Source organism: Alligator mississippiensis, chromosome 3 (assembly GCF_030867095.1).
Source record: "Alligator mississippiensis isolate rAllMis1 chromosome 3, rAllMis1, whole genome shotgun sequence".
NCBI classification, from domain to species: Eukaryota; Metazoa; Chordata; order Crocodylia; family Alligatoridae; genus Alligator; species Alligator mississippiensis.
The window spans coordinates 229,582,802-229,604,052 of record NC_081826.1 but is presented as its reverse complement, the minus strand read 5'-3'; the positions used below and the strand labels follow the sequence as shown (position 1 = coordinate 229,604,052).

Genomic DNA, 21,251 nt, shown 5'->3' with positions numbered 1-21,251 from the left:
CTCTGGCAGGGAAGGAAGGGTGAGCTGCTGGCGGGTGAAGCAGTCCCTGGGCTGTGGGGGGAGGGGGCTGGGGCTTCCCTCCATGGCAGCAGTGGCCACCCACCCCTCACAGGTGGCACCCGCCTGCAGGCACACGGCTCAGGCAGTCCCAGGGGGCACCACAGCCACAGAGGGAAGCACCGGGCCCCTGCGCAGCTCAGGCAGGCAGGCAGCCTTTGGGGCGGGGGTGTGGGGGGGAGATCAGGCTCACCACTTTTCTTGGGTGGAATCTGCCTTCCTGGGCTGCTGCTAGACTGCCTATATGGGTTCCTGTAGAGCCGTGGGGCTGTACGGAGCCTAGTGCTTCGCTCCATGGCTGTAGGTGCAGCAAACTAAAACTCCTCAAAGAAGTCTTAGTTTGCTGCACCCCAAGTCATCTAAGGAGCATTATGATGCCAAAGTTCCTACAGCAGCTGGAATTAATGTGCAATACGCCACCAAAGTGTGCAAACACCAACACCATTAAAGCAGTGCAAAAGCATTTAGCCCACTTTAAAGTGATGTGCACACGTGCCTCTTGTTTCGTCTACACACGGCCAAAGAGGTGCCCCCTATTTCATCATAGGACTTAAGGACAACCTTTTGAGAGTATTAGATTTATTTATTTCCATATAATGCTCCAAATTCATTTGTGTAATAACTCCATTAACTAAAGATAAATTCAGACTCTTAATTTAGTTTTTTGTGATGATGGTAAAAAGAGTTGTTTATTTTTCATACTGGTCTTATTGGATGACAAAACAGTTAAGGAGAAAAAATAATGATCCACTGAAAACTGACAGGGAAAAATATGAAGATTATCCAGTGAGAATACAGCTCCAACAGGTTTTCTATTTGCCATCTTTTTAGGCAGATGTTTAATCAGATGGACTCTTCACTGTTCCTCTCCATAGGAACTTGCAGGTCCTAGATCAGCAACAAGAAAGTTCCCCTACCACTACTGGTTCCTAAATAATATAGAAATATATTGAATACTAAAGAAAATGTGAGTTTGAATAGAATGAAAAATACTTAGTAAAGTTCAAGCAAAGCCTCTTTTCTAATTACTATTATCATGTACATGCATTCATATTGTGCAATGCAGTATCAGTTACTCTGTATTTTATTTCCCCAATAATACTGAGATGATTAAGAGGGAAAAGAAATATTTTCATGATTTGGCTGTAAGTTTTCTGATGCTGCATAGGAAGAAAGGGTGGATAGTCCCAAATGGTTGTGTACATATTGGCATTGCAGTGTGTGATTCTGAGGCTAACGGGCCTTGTCCACAAGTACTGAGTCAAAGGGAGATTCGGAAGGATCCTGAAGAGCCATTTACTGATATAAGGAGCTCATGTAAATGAACGCTTCAGCCTTCTGAAGTGAAGAGTCACAACTGAACCATGTATCACTTTATGGCTCTATCTGCAGGAAATACTTTAGGACTGCAGATATTTGACACAGTTACAGTAGTGGAAAGAAAGAAAGTGCGCTTTTACAAAGGAACATTGTGACTGGAATAGACAAATAGCCAATATATATTAGACTAAATTATGAGCAAATCAGGACATGAATTTTGTTAGATGAGACAAATGTGGGGAAAAAAAAGCCAGACAAGTTTTAATGTGAGCTTTGTCCCAGATCAGTAACATCATACTGTATATATCCTAATAATTCTCAGCACAATCCAAGTTACATTTGAGAGCTTTTTTACATCAATTATGAGTATCCACTGATAATTATTGGATGTCTATTGTCAAAACTGTAAATAATGCATTGTACAAGCAGTCTAAACTTACATTTTAAATGATACATCTTGGGCCTAATTCTCCATTGCCTTGAACCTCACATAGTTTGTTAGAGTGGGCAGAGTGAGTGCAATGTAGATGAAAAATGTTACCAAATCAGAATAGTATTTGTTTACTAGCATAGTACTCACCTTGCACTGTGTAAGTGACTGAAACAATGTGAAGGAGTGAGAGAGAGTAAACAAAAGCCCTGAGGTGCCTTATGTGCTGGGCAGGGGAGGTCAGGAGAACAAAAGCAGACAGCAGTGACAGACAGGGAAAGTGAAAGCAAGCAACACTTACAGCATGGATGGCCAATGGGGCTGCAGATGGAGACCGTAAGGGAAGAGAAGCAATCACCACACTTCCGGAGCAGCATCTCGCTCCAAATTGGAGGGGGGAAGCTGCTCAGAGGTATTTTCAGCCCCGGAGAGGGGCAGAAGGGGGTTGATTCCCTGTGAGCCGCAGAGAGAGGAGCGGCTGAGCATCCTGGCAGGCAAGTGTTGCAAACCCTGCCAGAGAAATGCTGTGGTTGTGACCCAGAGAAGGAAGCAGGCGGAGGTCTGCCCATGCAAGGCTTCTGATAATCCCTGGAGCGGAGTGACAGCTGAAGATGCAGGAGAGAGGCCAGAAGAATTGCTGTTTCAGGTTAGAGCCTCGCTGCACGTGGGAGAGATCCCATTGAGACTGTGAATGCTCATGAGTAAGCCGGGGCAGGCCTGTGCAGAGCAGTGACTGGATTAACTGGTTTTTTTTCTGTTGTGATTTGGACATGAGAGCCTGACCCCAGGTGAAGGGTACATGGACTGAGTATGCTGAGAGCAGTCATGTTTTGCTTTCTTTTGGATATTTGATTACAGACCAAGGCCAGTCCTTGAAAGGGTCCGCACCTAACTAAAGCTGACAGTCAACCTGGTGGTTGAGGGTGGAACAGTAGACTAACAGGCAGCATTAAAATCTGGCTGCAGAGAACTATGAGTGCCATCTGGAGAAGCTAGAGTGGGATAAAGGGGAGGTTTGGAGTCCCACAGAAGAAAACAGGAATTGAGACCTTGTAGGATCATCTTGTGCATTGACTCCTAGCAGTATAATATCATCAAAGTCATGACAGGTAAGTAACATAAGACCAGCTTTCCGGCCTACCAGGTGATCCAAAGCTGAGGTCCAAAGCTGAGGTCCTCCTGCCACCTTGCCACTCAAACTAGCTCAGGGCAGTGGCAGCAAGCCCTACAATACCTACAGTCGTCACAACCAGATATAGATAAAGCAATGGAAAATCAAATCCTCAGCTTCGTGTATGGTTGATTATGGTTTGGGCACTTTTAGATGTGCATCAGAGGATCCCTGAATCCTAGCAGATCCCCTCTGAAGTCAACAGAGCGTGCTTCTACACAAGATGCATTAATGTGCATTAGCCTAATTTAATGTGCATCATGGGTACATGTCTACACGTGTGCCTTTAATGCACATTAAAAATGGTGAAATGAGGCTAATCACACCTAAATTTGATACCTGCAAATGCAGGTATCAAATTTAGGCACAATTAGTTAAAGTGCATTAACGCATGTGTAGCTGTGACCTGGGCACTAACTTTAGTACTGGGTCTGGCCAGCCACTAGGGGGACACGGCAGGGCTGCAGGGACTTGGCACTAACTTTAATGCCAAGTCGCTGCACGTGTAGACACCCGCCAAAAATAATTTAATGTATATTGAATTTAGTTGTGCTTAAATGCACTTGTAGATGTGCCCAGATTCACTCACAGGGATCCACTTTCCTGAAAGGAGGGTTGTGACCTATTGGCTAACAAACTTAATACTGGTATAGCACCATTGTATTAAAGGCATTTTACAATGTACCTGTATGAAAGAAGCAGTGTATAAGATGCTAAAAAAACAGTTTCACCAACTATTGGACATTTTTTGGACTTTATTGAATCTGACAATGTGATTCAATTTTGGAATTGAAAAAATATTTAATAGTATTTAGCAATAAGTAACATAATTTGTTATAGCAAATTATTTATGATATTAAACCAGCCATTATATATCTGTTTATAAATTATGTATCTATTTATAATTGGTGTATAAATCATTTGCTTTCTTACCAGTTGTTAGATTATAGGATCTTGTATGAAGATTTAGAGCTCTTCTTCTGAGTGATATTTGTAGCCAGTGTATATGGGACTTATTATCTTCAAACCAGAATAGAAAAGCAATTGAGCTTCTTTCAGAAAAAAAGGGAACCAAGGTTCACTCTACAAAGCAAGTTTGTTTACAAAAATACAAATCCCGTTAAGTGTGGTAATGGTAACTGTATCATTACAGGCAGGATGGGAGCCATCTCTGGTTAAGTCTTCGCTGGAGTGTTACTAGCACTTCTATCCCCAGTGTGTGTTCCTGAGATTTCTAGGGCATAGCTCATAGTTGTTTTGTGCTGCAGTATGCTGAACCAGTCTGATTCTTTTCTAATGAACTGTAAGAAGACTCATCCCTCCTCCTAGACAGAAAGACTGGAAGTGTGGGAAGGTGTTGACGTGCCCTTAGTACTTGAGAGATTCTGCTCTCACTGCAGTGGGCATATTACTAACCAGAGCAAAAGTAGAAAACAGGCTCTTATCCACACCTTCAGCTGAGCCAGACCAGATTGAAAGCACCACTAAAGTTAGATGAAAGGTTTTAGTGGATGAAATCTTAGGTGGCAAAAAAACAATTAAGAACCTGAGTGAACTCTGCAGTGAATATATAGGGTTACGAAGGACTAGATCACAAACTAATTTACCCATATTGTGAATATTGTAAAATATATTGTAAAATTAACAAAGAAATAGAGTTGAAAAGCCTGCTTAATATCAGACAAGGTTCTTTGGGGAGATGTGACATCTTTTATTACACCAACTAAATATTAGAGCAACACTGCTTAATATCAGATATTACTATTTTTCTTTGTTTTAGGTTAATTGGTACTTTTGTATATTTTATATTGCCATAATATAATCCAGATATAAAATGATGCTTTGCTCTATGAAACAAACAAAAAATAGCTTAAAAATAAAATTCTTTGCAGTGTACAGTAGAAGTGTTGACATGTTGCCTGTGTCCTCCCCGGATTGTAGACAGGGCAGAATGTTTTGACCAAGGAGGTAATTCCTTTATTCCTCAGCTTAGAGTTCTCTTTTAAACACTTCATCCTACACTTTCATATGGAAAGTAAATTTTACTCTATATTTTTTATATCTAAGGAAACTGTAGTATTGTCAACCCAAAACATTGAAACATTATGGGATAGATCCTATTGCTATTCCAACTATTAGACCCTTCATATGATCCTGTTCCATCCTGCTCAAATCCCTGAAAAATGTTAACATGTCTATATTTGTGACGTGCCATCATTTTTGCCTTAAGACTCTGCCACCAAAAGCAGTTAACAGGAGAAGCCCCCCATCTGTTTTTTTTTTATTAGGGACTTGAGCAGAATTGAGTAAGATCACACTTAGGCACCTTCTATCCAATTATGTACTTAATAGATGAGAAAGGACAATTAGGATCCTGAGTCATGAGAGTGATTTAAACAACAGCAGTTAAAAAAACAAACCATTCTGGATTCTTTGTGTTTGTCTTTTGATATTTGAGCCTTTAAGATAAACCAAGGGAACCTACATCTGAACAGAGCATGCTAAAGATCAAACTTAAATTGTTCATTTTTGTTTTGAGCTAGAGCATTTTAAATTTATTATGATGTTTCTTACTTTTGCACGAGGGTCCTTAAAATAATTAAACAACATATAAAATTGACTGGTCCTTCTAAAATAAATATTTCAGAGCTGGTCTTTAAGTCAACAAATTGTCCAGTAAAAATATACTTTTAACAGTATTTTTGTTAGTCACTGTAGAATCACCTCTGCTATCTAAGAAGGTATAAAGTAGGTAAGTATAAAGAAGGTAAGATTCATCTACTATAGCGCGTGAAACAAAAGTAAACTGTTAAAGATGAACAGTTGTTTTCAACAGTTCTTAGCCATTCATATTTTACAACACTGTCAATTTTGTGAATAAGCTATTAGCATACTTGCCATTTCACCATAAGATTGTAAAACAAATTGTAATTTCAGCAGTTTGGAAAATAAATACAACACAATTTTTCCCCCACTAAAAATAGAGATGAAATGTGTATCTTTTGAGAAAACATAGTTCTGCTGCATATAAAACTAGCCATCTTATTTTCAATTTAAACAGAAAATGATCAATGTCTTTCATCCCTTAGTGCAATGACCATGAGTCAGCCTAATGGAACTACATAAAGTATCTACAGATCCTGATCACTGGCTGCAACAGTAGCTGTGATTCAGTGGTACAACATCCCACAGCCTGATAGAAAGAAAAACTAAGATAAGAAATGATAAAACTTTTCAATGATCATGATAGGAACAAATCGAGCTTCTGGCGCGTCTAGTAATTAGAGAAATAAGTTCTGATCAAGGCTCATTTGATGATTTCTGGCAAGAAGATTTTGCTTACATTCCACACTACAAGGGAATGTATAAGCAACTCCAATTTGTATGCACGTCACAGGATGACATGTAGCAAAGTTGAATTTAGTAAAACCATGTTTGTATCTGAACAGAATCCTCTGAATCATCCTTGTAAAGAATAATTACAGTGATCCAGGGCTTCAAGAGCTATGGAGGTGAGGAGAATCAAGTGAGAGGAACATTAAAACTCCACTAGGGATGTAGAAGATGTAGAGAAATCATATGTAAACCTTAAAATTAATCAAAGAACTGTTAAAATAGAATAAAAACATGCCATACTTAATTAACAATGAAAGATTTTGTATCAAGACTAAAAGATCAAAATCTTTCTCTTTCATATGGTGTAAGGGCCTTTGTACATGCAAAAAAATTGGCCTTTAAAGCAGCTTAATTGCCCTTTTGCACCACTCGGTGGTGTATTCCACTTTAATGGCATTGCTACTTACACGCTCGGCGGTGTATTCCGCTTTAAATGACTTTGTTACATAGCAAGGTAAAACCCATCTGAGGTATTTTAGTTTGCTATGTAACAAAGTGAAATGGTTCACGGGACATTGGAAACCAATGTGATCAGGGCAGCTCAGGCTTGGCAGGCTTCCAGCTCCCCATGCACCATCCCCGCTGCCTTGTCCTGCTGCCAGCACACACAGCTGCCCTCCTGCCACCTTGCGGCTCTGCCCCAGGGACAAGCCAGTCATTCCCAGGTGGTCCCAGGTGGTGGGAAGGTGGCGGGGATGGTGCATGGGGTGCTGCAGCTTACCTGTCTCTCTCTCAGCAGGGGGAGTGAGTTGCCGGTGGGCCAAGTAGTCCTTGAGCTGCAGGGGACCCCAGTGCTTCCCTCCACGGTGGTGGCACCCCCCAGGTGGCACCCACCTGCTTTTACCTGGCCCAGGTGGTCCCAGGGGGCACTGCCACCATAGAGGGAAGCACTGGGCCCCACACAGCACAGGGACTGTGCAACCCAGCAGCAGCTTATGCAAGCAGGCTTGACTGAAGAAAAAAAAAAAATGTGGCAAGGAGCCTAATTCCCCCCCCCCCTTCTGGAGCCTGCCTGAACTGCTCAGGGCCTGGTGTTTCCTTCGGCTGTGGTGCCCCTCATGCAGCTCTTATCCACTAGCAGCCCACCCAGGAGCTGCCTGGGGGGTGCTGTAGCTGCAGAGGGAAGCACTGGCCGTATACAGCTCAGGTAGGCAAGCAGGCTCTTGGGGGGGGGGGAGGGGGAGAGGGACAGGCAGGGTGGAAGGGAAAAAGATAAGGCTTCTTGCTGCTTTTTTTTTTCCTTCAGCCGAGCCTGCCTGCAAGAGCTGCTGCTGGGTCGCACAGCCCCTGAGCTGCACAGGGCCCAGTGCTTCCCTTCATGGTGGCGGCGCCCCCTGGGACTGCCCAGGCTGGGTGCCAGTGGGTGGGTGCCACCTGGGGGACACCACCACCATGGAAGGAAGCACTAGGGTACCCCCACAGCTCAGGGACCACTCAGACCACTAGCAGCTCACCCCCCACTCTGCACCCTGGTGCGGGAGAGGCAGGTAGGCTCTAAGGATTGGGCCCCTTGCCCTTGTGTGCATGCAATGGGGTTTTAGTTCAGTTTCGTTCTACCTAAATTGAAATGATGGACACAGTGGGCTTTTAAAAATTCACCATTTCAATTTAGGGAGGACTAAACCAAACTAAACCCCTGTTGCATGTGTATAAGCACCCTCGGAGATCAAATTCCACATCTATGAGTCACTGTCTGGTGTTATCACTCAATGTGTTGATTCCATCTGCCCTGTCTGGACATCTGCAGAGACTGAAGCTTTTGATTAAGTGCTGTGTTGTTTGTTGGACACTGCATTCACCCAGGGGGCTGTCCAAGATGTTCATCTTGTGAAGTGGTGTTTTGAAGTGTCCATATCCAGATCTCAGTCTGTTCACCTTGACCTGTGCTTCATTGTCAAGGTCATACTTGATGGGGGACTTGTTTCATATTGGTATAAAATGCTATAGAAATAGATCTGACCTTTCCCAGTGGTTGGGCCACTCCATTGCTGCCCACAGGTTTGGTTCAGTACCTCCAGTCTCTTCCAGGAGTTTGTGGGCTTCGTGTACAAACAGTTTGTGACTTTTAAGCCTTGTAAGCCTTGATCTGTTCAAGTCTTCAGTTAACAGTTGACCGAGCAGGTGATTTTTGTCATCTCTTGCCTCTATTGTCAGTAATGATGCTAGGGTCTGTCTTCTTATATCACTTAGTCTAATGCCCAAAAGTATAGGGAATACATCTGTGTGCGTGAGGGTTGTGCAGCCTGTTTAAAGTCTCAGTGTATTGTTAAGTATAGTGTTGAGCTTTTTAGTGTGACAGCTTCTGGACCACATGGGAGCACAATATTCTGCTGGTGTTATACCATTGCAAGTGCTGTGGTTCTTGGCACTTAGAAGTTGGCACCTCATGGTGTGCTGGCTTAATATCTTAAAGCAGCTACTTGTGTAGAGATTTTACTGATAAACCTTTGAATGTGATCTTTATAGGTGAGAGAATGGTCTAATGTGTCTCTTAGGCAGGTTGGAATAGGCTCCTGGGGAAGGATGTGGCTGCCTACTCTGATACTTAGCATGCTCTAGGCTCGACCACTGCCCAGGTCTAAGAATGATGATACTGATTTATCAATGCTAAACTTTAAGCACCACTTGGGGAGATAGTCAGTGATGAGTTCCATTTCAGCACTCAGTTTCTTTTCCAGGTCTGTCGTGCTTATTCTTTGGGTTAGAATGGGGATAGGGAGTTAGAGTAGAGCTGCTGATGCATGGTACGTGCCAACCTGTCTGCTGTTACCTACAGAAAGTGAAAACTGGACTGGGCTAAAACAGCACTGTTCCATACAGAAGCAACTTGTGCCAGTTTAGCTATAATGTATAATTGGGTCAAAGCCAGCAAACAGACATTACTTAAGGTCACCTACTCCAGGGTAAGTCCACATCTCCAGTTAACATGCTGCAATACGATTGTTTCTTCATACTGTTCTTTCAATTTAGCTTACATACTGATAATTCTGATGCACCAGTCTGAATCAGTAGTAACTCCACTAAAATCAGTGGAGTTATATGGGTGTAAAACCACCATCAGGTACATTTAGGTTCAAGTATTTATCTAAATACCACCATTTGCCAGTCTGATGACTAACCACTATAATTTAAGTAAAACTGAAGTATTTGAGGAAAGATGTTGTTTTTCTGAAAGACTTTGATTTTTAGAAAGACATAACAGATCACTTTGATAGGCTGAAATAGGGAGTTTCAATATTTTTTTAATGGTTTTCTTTTACATTAATTCAGCTGTATATTATATATTTAACTTTATAACTTTATATATTTATTCAGTTGTATATTATATGTATATTATATATTTACCTAATTCAATTTATATTAAATATACATTGTATTTTAAATGGCTTAATTTTCTAGTTTGGTCTATTTTGAATTACTTATTTTTTCAAACATAAATTCAAATAAATTAATTACATTATAAATACAGTAAAAGCATAAATTATATGCAAATAATACAAACATATACAAATAAAATACATTCTGAAGAATCCAAAATTGAAATAAATCATTTTATTTGTATTTAAATGAAATCATTTAATTGACTTAAAATATTTTTTGGCTGAAATTTCACTGTGAAGGAAATCCCAAATTTTCAATTATTTTTCTAGCTCCCCTGGAATGGAAATTCTGGAATCCAATCAGCTGTAATTAAAAATTATTACCAGGGATTACTTTTATTATAAATATATCTTAGAATTATGGTAATCTGAGGCAAGATAGAATTGGAGAAAATCAATTCAGTCATTTTATATTTTGAACATTTAAGTCTCATTTAGTGAGAAATGGTGAAACATTTCTCTTACTTTTTTATGGTCTATTCAAATAACTGGAATAGACCACTGTTCTATTTACATATCTAGGACATCCAAATGTGAATTAGTTCAATTTTTTGACTCTCAAATATGGGAATGTTTCCAATTAAGACTATGAACAACTCGAATCAAGATTATGAGGGAGGACTTCAGTTCTGCATTGTTATTTGTGCATGCTTGATTTCTCAAACTTAATGAAGCACCAGTATTAAGTCTTGACCTGACTATATACTACACCATTTAGAAGTAAGGAATAATATTTATCTAATGTAAGAATAAAAAAACCTGCAAGATTTCAGTATCCAAAATGATTATGTCTCACATGGGATGCCAAGTATTTACGTTCAAAATCATGTAATGCGTTTTATAGTCCAGATCAGTTCTGGTATTTTTAAGTGGGTTATTTATGCTGCCAGATAAGCTAGAGTTTCTCAATTATATGTTGTAATATAAACCATAAAGGTACATTAGGGAGGGGGGCGGAGGAGGGAGGAGAGAAAATGAAAGCACTGGGTAGAGTATTTATTGCATGACCTTCAATTTTTCCCATTAGCAATACAGAAATGCGATTCCATCTAGACAGATCTACTTTCATTTGTCTCCTAAGTGCTTTGTAATTTAAAGTGGAAATGGAGTCGTATCAATTGAAATTTGAACTCCTTAATATTTGTTGTGAGAGCTGTTCCCTTTATAGATTACACTGCACAAAGTATTTGTCTTTCAATTTAAAATTTCAGTGGCATTGTTCTTAATCTTGATTTTATTGATCTTACAGCCAATTGTCTTGTAATGATAATACATCTTTAAATATTGACAGGGTAAAGTTACGATTCCTGGCAAAATAAAATTGGCATGTATAGAGAGTCAGTGCTGAAGCCTTTCCTTCTATAGACTCAGTTGGAAGCTAAGATCTTAGCTAAGGTCTGTGGAAACAAATGAGACAGTAAAGTGACAATGGGTGGCTGTATCGGATGTCATGCACTAGGAAGGGTCATTGCCAAGGGTTATGTTAGCCCAGCTAACAAAACGTCTGGCTAAGCCAATTTTTTCTAGCAATGCAAACAAATTTCTGTTTCATTGTGTTGACTTGTTTTTCTATTTCTGTTGTTAAGATAGCTTCTGGGAGGCATTCTTCACCTGAACTTTCAAGGATAGATAAGCATGATAGGTATCATCTGACAGATAGCTGTCTTCTGCAAAGCCTGCACAGATCAGTTTTGGAAGTAGCATATCTAGGATTTCGCTGTTATTTTGACGGATATTTTTAGCTTGCACTGAACTGAAAGATTGGTTTGTAAATTGGTTGTCTCAAGAGTCCCTGTCTGCATTTAAAATGCTGAAATGGATGCTGGCTTAATTTTCTTTAACCTTTTTGTTGTTCAGTCACAAAATTAAAAGCTTTATACACTATAATAGAGGGAATATGTGATCTTTAAATGTTTTGTGAAAGTCTGATGTGCATTCATCAAGGCTAGGAGCTTTAGTACCTTTTATATTAAAATGACACCCTATTCTACTGATGTTGGTTTTCCTTTACACACACACACACACACACACACACTCTCTCTCTCTCTCTCTCTCTGGCTGTGCTCATGGTCAACTCATGGTCATTACCAGTGATCCTCATTTTCTCTGATATAAAAAATCCCCAATTTTCAGATTTAAAAAAAGTAATCCCAAATCCACATTTTTCCATGATTAAAATGAAACACTACTATATATATATTTCTATATTAACAGTGTTTTATTTTAATTATGGAAAAAATGTGTGTTTGGGGTTACTTTTTTAAATCCAAAAATTGGAGATTTTTTAAAATCAGAGAAAATCAGGATCCTTGGTCATTACTAGTAAATTAAAAAATACATGCCATATTTTGCCTTGATCTGCATCTAGAGTTAGGACAGGCTGCAACCAAGGAAATGAAAAGACTAATTGCTAGCAACCCAATGAAATTAAGAATTTCTTCCTTCCTGTACATTTTATCACATAACACATCTGCAGGATCACCTCTTAAGGGTTCCTACACAGGACACTCAGGAAAGATAACATAAACTCACTAAAGGTTAATTTAGCCAAGTTTGGAAGTCATGCCACTTTTATTCTAAAGGAGAATGTCCACATAAATGTCTAAAGTGGTGTAATAATGCACTTGAAATACTCCATTGTAGTTTATCTGGATTAATTTTCCTGAGCGCTTCTATGTAGACAAAGTTTTGGTTCAATACTCCATATCATCTCACAATCTTGTTGGCAATGTGTATGGGGTGCACATGGGTACACATGCACCCCCTGAGCATGGCAGTGCACCCCCTGCAAAAAGGTGCTGCTGACACTGCTGGTGGTGCCTGCGGGTGGTCGCTGCTTGCCACCCCCCACCTCCCGCTACCGACACTGCTAGCGGTCCACAATCGCTGCTGGCTGGTGCTGCCAGTCGCTTTTGCAGGTGGTTCCCCCTCCTCCTCCAACAGCATCATGGCCACCTGCAGGAGCTCACCATGCCCCCCAGCCACTGGGGACATGCGGCGTTCATGCACAATCTAGTTACACAAGAATTCTTTTGTAACCGAGACTAGGCTTAGGAGAATACTAGCAATATAAGCAAGAACAAGAGCTACTCTTATATTTTATACATTGAACATTCTTAGGTTACCCACAAAAGATATAGTATAACAAAAATGTACTGTACATATATATCATTATTGTTTGTATGTTTTTACCATATTTTAGGAGAAAAATATATTTTAAATTACAAATGCTGAATTATTTTTCTTTCAGTTTTAATTTCCTCATTTAGATGAGAAAAGACAGGAAGGAATGAATGAAGAGATGGTGTAGGGAACAGCTGCCATGGCATTGCTACTTTTTACTTTAGTTCTACAGAATTTTGATGGAAGTCTTGACCTTTCCTGTTAGGCCTTGCTTATGTAAACTGAGCTTATCTAGAAAGTAGTGAATGGGCCTTTCTTTTTATTATCTCCTTTCTTGGTGTTCAGTTCCTGATAATGGGAGCAAATCCAAAACAGAGGGGCAAGATAAATGTAAGTCATTAAATGAAAGAGAAAACACACAAAGGTAACGGGTCAATGCGGCACATTACTATATTTGATAAAATAGTCTAGCTGGGTTGTATCTAGAAGAGGGTTGTATCCAGAAGACTGAGTTACAAGACATTATTGTTTGTGCTGACCTTTTGAAACATATTGTACAGTTTGCAGAACTGAATTCAAATGTACAAAAGTTTAGTCTCAACACTTTACCATTCCATGTTAGTAAAGAAGTTACTAACATATTAGATTGTGATTAGTCTTTGAATGGAAATGTGGCAGATATTTCTTTATTCACTTTCCTGCCACATCAATTCCAAATGCTAAATGCCAGTATATACCTTCTCTATAAAACACTGGATTTTCCTCAAGTGACATCTTGGCAGTTTGAAATCCCTGTCCGTTAGAAGTTTATGTATGAAAATCTCCTTAGAAATTTCTTTTGGGCATTAGGTAATTGGGTGAATTGTTTTTCTTAGAATAGAATAACTTCTACACAATGATAACTCTTTGTTTGCTTGTGTGTTCACTAAACAGTATGATTCATTGGCATGTTTCCAGAATCAGTGATACAAACCAAGCAATGAAAAGTGATGGGAATGTATCAATAATTTAACAAAAGGGGGATTTGAAAAGAGTGGTTGAATAAAGAGGAAGGTGAACAACTGTTCTCTATGTCTCCTGTTCAGCTTTTTTGGCATAGAGCATCCACATTTGATTGTCTTGACTGGTTCATTTCCTCATAACAAAGTGTATCAGCAAAGAGTGTGTGGCACTGTGGGTGGGTATCATAGTCTCCCCATGACAGTGTCAGATGTACTATGTTATGGAAGCGTATAGTGGGTTGCTTTCATGTTTTATATGATACAAATCACTCTTCTCAGTGAAGCTGGGGTGTTTGGGGTAAAATTCCCATAAATCCTTCTGTTTTACCGAATAATTGCTTTGTTTTCGTGGGGAGGTAGGGAGGTTGTATACATTTTCCTTTTGATCGTATCTTACTGCCATAAATATGGAAGCTATACCTACTAGTTGAACTGCTTTGTCCAGGTTAAAGATGGGATTAGGGATCCTTTTGCAGAACTACAGCATCTGGACATAAAGTAGGGACAGTTGGAAGGACATTTAAACTATTAGCTGAGCTAATACAAGATAATGGTGGAGTATGCCTTTTGAAGACTGAGGGGTGGGTAGGGATATCTCATAAAAAGTCTGGATCTTAGTGAGGAAAAAAATCTGAGGTTATTGCTGCATGTTGTATTTTACATACCATCTGTGAGACCACACAGTTGGCAAAGTAGAGGAGCAAGGTGTCTCTGCTGTTTGCTGACTTGGAGCGACCTGAGACAAGGACAGAGATACTACATGAGCTGTGCGGTTGTGGAAATCTTAAGGGCACGCTTTGACAGTCTGCAATAGCCAGATTATATGTTACTTTGTGGTACTGCATGTGCAATAATTGGTTGATTAAATGTATTTTTGGAGGCAGAAAAGGTATTTATTTTGGAAATTTTCATTTTTGTACTCTAGATTAAAATATCTGATTTTTCACAAGCTAGGAATTAATACCACTTACAAAAACACAAAGTACAAAAAGCTGGCACACAGTAGCCTTAAGGAGGACAGTAATGCACAACAGTGGTACAAAAAAAAATTGAGTATGGGATGGAACAGGGAATTTTACCCCAAATCATCACAATTCACTGCTAGGAGTGATAATATTGTACAATACATAACAACAGAAACTCAATAATTTGCAAATATGTCTTACAATATAGTACATCAGACAGTATTGTGGGAATACTGCTATGTATTCATAGCATTTCTTCATATTATCCAGTGGAGTTGAATGCCAGAGATACTCACGCTAGGAAAACTGGAGACCTGGAGGAAGGGAAAAATTATATCCAAAAGGAACTGTTCTTTACGCTGTCTAGTGGCTACTAGTTTGCTGGCCTAGCATGCTCTGATCAATAATGCACTCTAAAATCCAAGTCTGTTTTTTTTTTGTTTTTTTTGTTTTGTTTTGTTTTTTTTACTGCTGCAAGAAATCCTGTTGCATCTCTCAATTCCTCTCTTTTTTTTCTATCATTTTTTATGCCTTTGCTCATGCATATACTTCCACCATTCTTGAGTCTCACTGGGCAGCCTGGATCAGTATATCTTCTCTTGTCCTTTTTCTTCCTTTTTCTTATCTTGCTGAGTTGTTCAGCAGTCATTCAGCAGGTGTAGAAGAGATGCTCTTGAAAGATATCTTAGTTGAGGTTACTGATAAACAGACAGACAAGGTCATTGTTAGGTGAAAGCAAGAATATCAGACAGAAGATAACTACTATAACCCTTTATATCTACTCAGCTAAAGGCATAAGATTCTCACAATCACCCTTGCTTCATGAGCCTTTAACTGTGATATGTGTTCACAGCCTTTGTGTATGTGCACACAACACTGTGTGTACTGTATACTTGAAGGCACTTTTGAGCATCAGTAGTCATGAGTGGCTGGGTATTCCTTGGTAACTTTCAAGATAGTGTACACACTTACAAAAGCATTTTGATCCTTGAGTATATATTGATGAGGATCTCAAAAGGCCAGAATATACAACTGTTTGACAAGGCTTGTGGTTGGCCTGGTCTGTTTGCTTCCTGTTCTTCAAATGATATCCTAAAAGGTCTTTGCAGAACGGCATGGGAAGGAGTCCTACTATGACAGAATAAACAAGGCAGCTCAAAGAAATGCCTGGAAAAAGATTAAATACAACCTGTTGGAAAAATTCTGTGAAATTTTGCCAGCATGCACAGCTTTGCAGTCTGCTAAGATCAATCACCTTCTCTGCAAGCTGTGCCCACCAATTAATGTATGTCATGATTTTAACACACAGTTTCTCTCTCTTTCCTGAACCTTAATGCAAGTAACAACAGTTTAAAATATGTCCAGATTTTTTTTTACCCCGTTATATTATACTGTGTTGGTTCTATTTTTCCTGTGTTACCATATTTGATTTGTTTGGTTGGTTCAAAACAAGTAAGCTTTGTAAAATTAAGTATTGAAAATGCTCACTCATCTGTTTCACTGTAGTTCAGAATCATTGCAAGTACTTTCCATTTTGTTACTATAATATTTTATGACACTGCATTTTACTGATTTGGTGTAAGCATGTTCTATAAAAGTGTGTAGAAAATGCTCACTTGCTAACTTCACTATAAATTAAAATAACTGCTTTGCTTATATTTTATTTCTCTTTTACAAAATTTCTATTCTCCTGTATTCAGACGGTTGCCTAGTGGTGCCATGCTATACTCTTAAAATAAACTGATTAGTTCAAAACAGAATTGCTTTGTTCCCATGCAAAGTTAGCCATTATTTTGGCAGGGGAGAAGGAGGTGATGTTTCAAGGACAATGGAAAAAGTAAACAAATGGCCAGCATTAATGCACTAGTTAACTACCTGCATCCCTTTCAGGGTGTCCAGGTGGGTCTCAGAGAACACTTGGTTCTTGTTTCTGGCATTAGATATCTGAGTCCCCACCCTCACTGATTCTTGCTCAGTTGACATTTTAGGTCACAGTGCATATCCACAGTTGTTAGCAGGAAGGCACTGGGGTCCAAGGTGGGTGTGCAGTTGGTGCATTCAAAATGCAAGCATATCTCGGAGGAAGTTCCAAATTGGTGGTTGTGCTCCTTTTGTCTTTTGCTAAGTTGTTGTTATTCCTTTGTTTTTGCCTTCATCTTACTGTACTTCCTAACCTCCATGTCCTTTCCAAATTCCACAGATAAGCATGCAGTCTTTCCTGCAGAGGTCAAGGAAACCTATTACCTTTTCCTAGACCATGTAGTAGTACAAGAGTGAGGTGGAACAGAAACAGTGCCAGTACAAGTATCCTTACAAATATGAACTAGCGAGAAAAGAGGCATTTTCAAAACATCCTGAGCATTTTAAATGGGGAGAAGGCTTCCAGTTACTGTTATTTCTGACTAGTAGGGTTCCTAAATTTGACAGGAGTGATTGGTGCTGCAGGGACAGTTTCATTACTGGCTGCTTACTGGAGGACTGCTTGTATTGGTACAGATACATCTATGTTAACGTGGGCATTAAGCCTAGACATGTATTCCTAGAGGGCTTATCTCACTCAGGCTACTGGTTTAGATTTGCTGGAAAAAACAATAAGTTGTGCTGGCAGAACTCAAAACTGAGCATGAAGACATGCTGCAAACTATACTGAAAGAAGACAAGTTTTTAGCACTTTGGAATAGACCAGGCTGAAAGCACAACTTCTGAGAGAGAGTATTGTTTAGATTCAATAATTTCTTGGTCCTTGGCTTCCCTGTTGAGGGTTTCAGCAAGTCTTCCAGTTTCAGTGCGCTTGTGGATTTATGTGAACTAAGTTTAAGCTTAAATTCTCAAACTCATTTAAGATACATCACTGAAGAGATTTCAGGTGGTTGTGACTTTCAGTCTCTGACCCATAATGGATTCAAATGAAAAATTTATAGGCAAAAAGCACCATAATACTATTAGCAATCTTCGGAGACATTTGGTCCCATTTTTTTCAATATGTTAATATCCTGAAGGTGCTTCTCCTGTCACACTTAATATTACAATAATGATCAACTTTAAAATTTAAATTATTATAATATTTTCTAATCTCTGTAATGTATTTTAACTGTTGAATGTATATATCATTTTACTGATTGTCTCTATTAAAACACCAATTTCTAGAGGCATGTAGAGTTTATGCTCCCATTGTAGAATAGTTTCACTTTACAGAGTTTTAAAAGATTTGGTCTACTGTATTGTGGTTTAAAAAATAGGATTTCAGAGTGGAATTACTATATGGATAAGATAAGCCATTCTCTGACCATATATTTATCTTCAGAGTGTAAACCCTTTTTGGCCCAAGTAATTTGTAAAGTGAAGGGCCCTTTGGGTTGTTCTCATTGGGAGAAAAAAAATGAAAATAGAAACACTTTCATACAACCTGTTTATTTACAAAGAAGGTGCAAAATTCTGTTTCCCTGAACAGAAGACAAATCACAAAGCATAAGAGAATTTATTTGCTCATATCTCAAAGCCAGTGAGCCAGAATTTGACCCAAAATCTTTCTCATCCAGAGCCATGATACCAGAACACCAGCTATGTGTATTGCTCCTTATTGCCTTATCTCATAGCTTTTCTTTCTCTTATTTTTAATGTTACACTCACAGACACCCAGACAATTCAGTTCTAAACCAATCAGTGCCCTAGCTTCTTTGGCTTTTATCTATCCATCATCCCTGAAAGGTGGAATGGAATACACCCTAACCAAGCCTGCCCAAGCTGGGGGAGTAGTAGATATGCTAGAGGGTAGGGCTAGGATTCAGAGAGACCTAGACAAATTGGTTTAGACAAATTGGAGGATTCAGCCAAAGAAATCTCATGAGGTTCAACAAAGGAGTGCGATTTCCTGCACTTTGGACAAAACAATCCCATGTACTGGGACTTGTGTCTGATTGGCTGGGCAGCAGCTCTGCGAAAAAGGACCTGGAGTTAGAGTGGGCAATAAGCTGAATAGGAGACAACAGTGTGCCCTTGTTGCCAAAAAGGCTAATGGCATACTGGGCTGCATCAGTACAAGTGCTCCCACCAGACTGAGGGAAGTGATTCTTCCCTTCTGTTGGGCACTGGTGAGGCCACATCTGGAGTACTGTGTCCAATTTTGGGCCCCCCCACTACAGAAAGATAATAGACAAATTGGAGAAAGTCCAGTGGAGAGTAACAAAAATGATGAGGGGGCTGGGGCACATGATGTATGAGGAGAGGCTGAGGAAGCTGGGCTTATTTACTTTGAAGAAGACCAGGTGGGAGAGGGGGATGGATTTAATAGTAGCCTTCAACTACCTGAAGGGTGGTTCCAGATAGGATGGAGCTGGACTGTTCTCAGTGGTGGCAGATGACAAAACAAGGAGCAACAGTGTCAAGTTGCATCAAGAGAAGTTTAGTTTGGATATTAGGAAAAACTTTCTCACTAGGAGAGTAGTAAAGCACTGGAACAGGTTACCCAGAGAGGTTGTGGAATCTCTATCTTTGGAGGTTTTTAAGACCCAGTTACAATGATTTAGTGGAGATGATCCTGCTCTGAGAAGGGGTTGGACTAGATGACCTCCTGAAGTCCCTTCCAACCCTAATTTTTTTATGATTCTATACACCAGTTTCAGCAATGGTTAACTCAATTAATAACAATAGGTAGCAATTCCAGCAGTTCCAGTTAAATGATATTTGTTATAATTTGTTTTCTACAGTGATATGTAGCTAAATGAAAAAAAGGAGAAAAAAGTCTTTCTAGGCTTTTGTATGCTTTTTCCTGGCAAAGGCACAGAGTTTTCTTTTTATCTGACAAGCTCAGTAGCTTCAGAACATTTACTGTAGGTATATCTTATAGGTCTGGGTTTAGGGCAAGGTCTGGAAGGAGATGGTTGACTTCTGGGCCAAGAAAGGAAAGAATCAGTCCTTGTACCAGATTTTTCTGAATTTTTCTACTGAATTCTTTCCACCTGACCTTTCAGAAATTCCAACTCTTTTTAAGTTAAATCATCTAGTTCCACTGAGATTCTCCCAATTTTCTGGCAGCTAGATAGATGTGTTTTAAATTATACATAGACAAATCCTGTGTGATCAGAACAATACTGTTCTCCAATGTGATAGTCTACTTTTTTCTTATTTTGGAAGCTCCCCAGTGTATTATGCAGTCTTTGAATTAGATAATTTAGTTCTGAAAATTTATGACTATGTTCAGCCTTTATATAAGTTTGAAATAATATTCATATTGTTTCCTTCACTGGGACAGGAGAAGAGAGTTACAAGGGCGTGGGCCTTTAGGGAGACTATCTCAGTTCTACAAAGCTAAAATGGACTAGGAGAAAAATGAATTATTGATGGGTTTTAATTGGTCATCGTCTCTGAAAGTAACTCAGCAAATTAGAATCCAATAATCAAGGCCTGTATTACATGTTTAAGTGTTACAAACTACTCAGGCAAATCTAAATTCCAGATCATCACATATCTTGGTTTGAACTGTTAATTGATTTATCTGTTTCCTTGATCAATTAAGGCACTTCACAATTTTGGGCCTGATTCTTTACTCCGTAAAATAAGCTGTATGTCAGTAAACCTTCCTTAATTTCAATAAGGTAACATTGATGTAAAGGAATGGTGAGTCAGGCCTTAATAATCAATTGGTATAATAGTTAGCATTAACACTGATAGAATACAAAAAGAAAAAGGAAAGAGTATGTTAGAAAACATGGAAAGAGTACTTCTTTCTGTGAACAGTTTTTGCTACAAAAACAAATTTCAAATGAGGCTATGGGATAGTGTGGATACATACAATCCTGCCTTGAAGAGGGGTCTGGACTAGATGGCCTCCGGAGGTCCCCTCCAGCCCTACTTTTCTATGACTCTATGCTTGCTTCTGTAAAAAAGTACAAACTTGATTTAACATAGCACCATTGATAATGCATGGAAAATCTGTAGCCATATAAAAAGGAAAGCCTCTTCTTCTCAGCAAGAAGAAATTCAACCCCCATTTTGTGTCCAGTGTTTAAACTTAGAAAATGACTTAGCAAATGGCATAAAATCAATTAAGGAGATGGTATGGTGTGAGAATTATTGTTAAAATATCACCCCTCAGTGTTCTAGAAGATGCCTCAGAACATGGTACATGAAAGATTACCACTACATAATTCCAATCTTAGAAAAAGGTGATGATAGAATATTCTTGGTTTCTAAAAAAAGGAAATGGCTTTTTCACATAAATAAAAGAGAAATTTCATTTTTTTGTTTTTAGTATACTGCTGACAAAACTAAAGTAGTATTTAGACAGCCAAGTGACATAAGAAACAACTTAATTCAAATTTACCAAATTGGGTTGTTCACCTAATTATATGGTCAGCCTGAACAGAGATGACATTTCACTCTATTGAAATTTGGCTATTAGCTAGTTAC

General features: G+C 39.2%; 1 long non-coding RNA gene across 2 annotated transcripts in view; it reads right to left on the bottom strand.

The window, feature by feature from the left end:
* Positions 1-12,841: 12,841 nt before the first annotated feature.
* The window catches only part of LOC109282402 (uncharacterized), a 33,035-nt gene continuing 24,625 nt past the window's right edge, over positions 12,842-21,251 (bottom strand). Inside the window, exons 3-4 of one of the 2 annotated variants that reach the window (XR_009461067.1) lie at positions 20,635-20,718; positions 12,842-15,541 (exon numbers count right to left, since the gene is read on the bottom strand). This is a non-coding gene — a long non-coding RNA (uncharacterized LOC109282402). The remainder of the gene's footprint in view (positions 15,542-20,634; positions 20,719-21,251) is intronic. The other variant, XR_002089372.2, reaches the window with a different exon arrangement.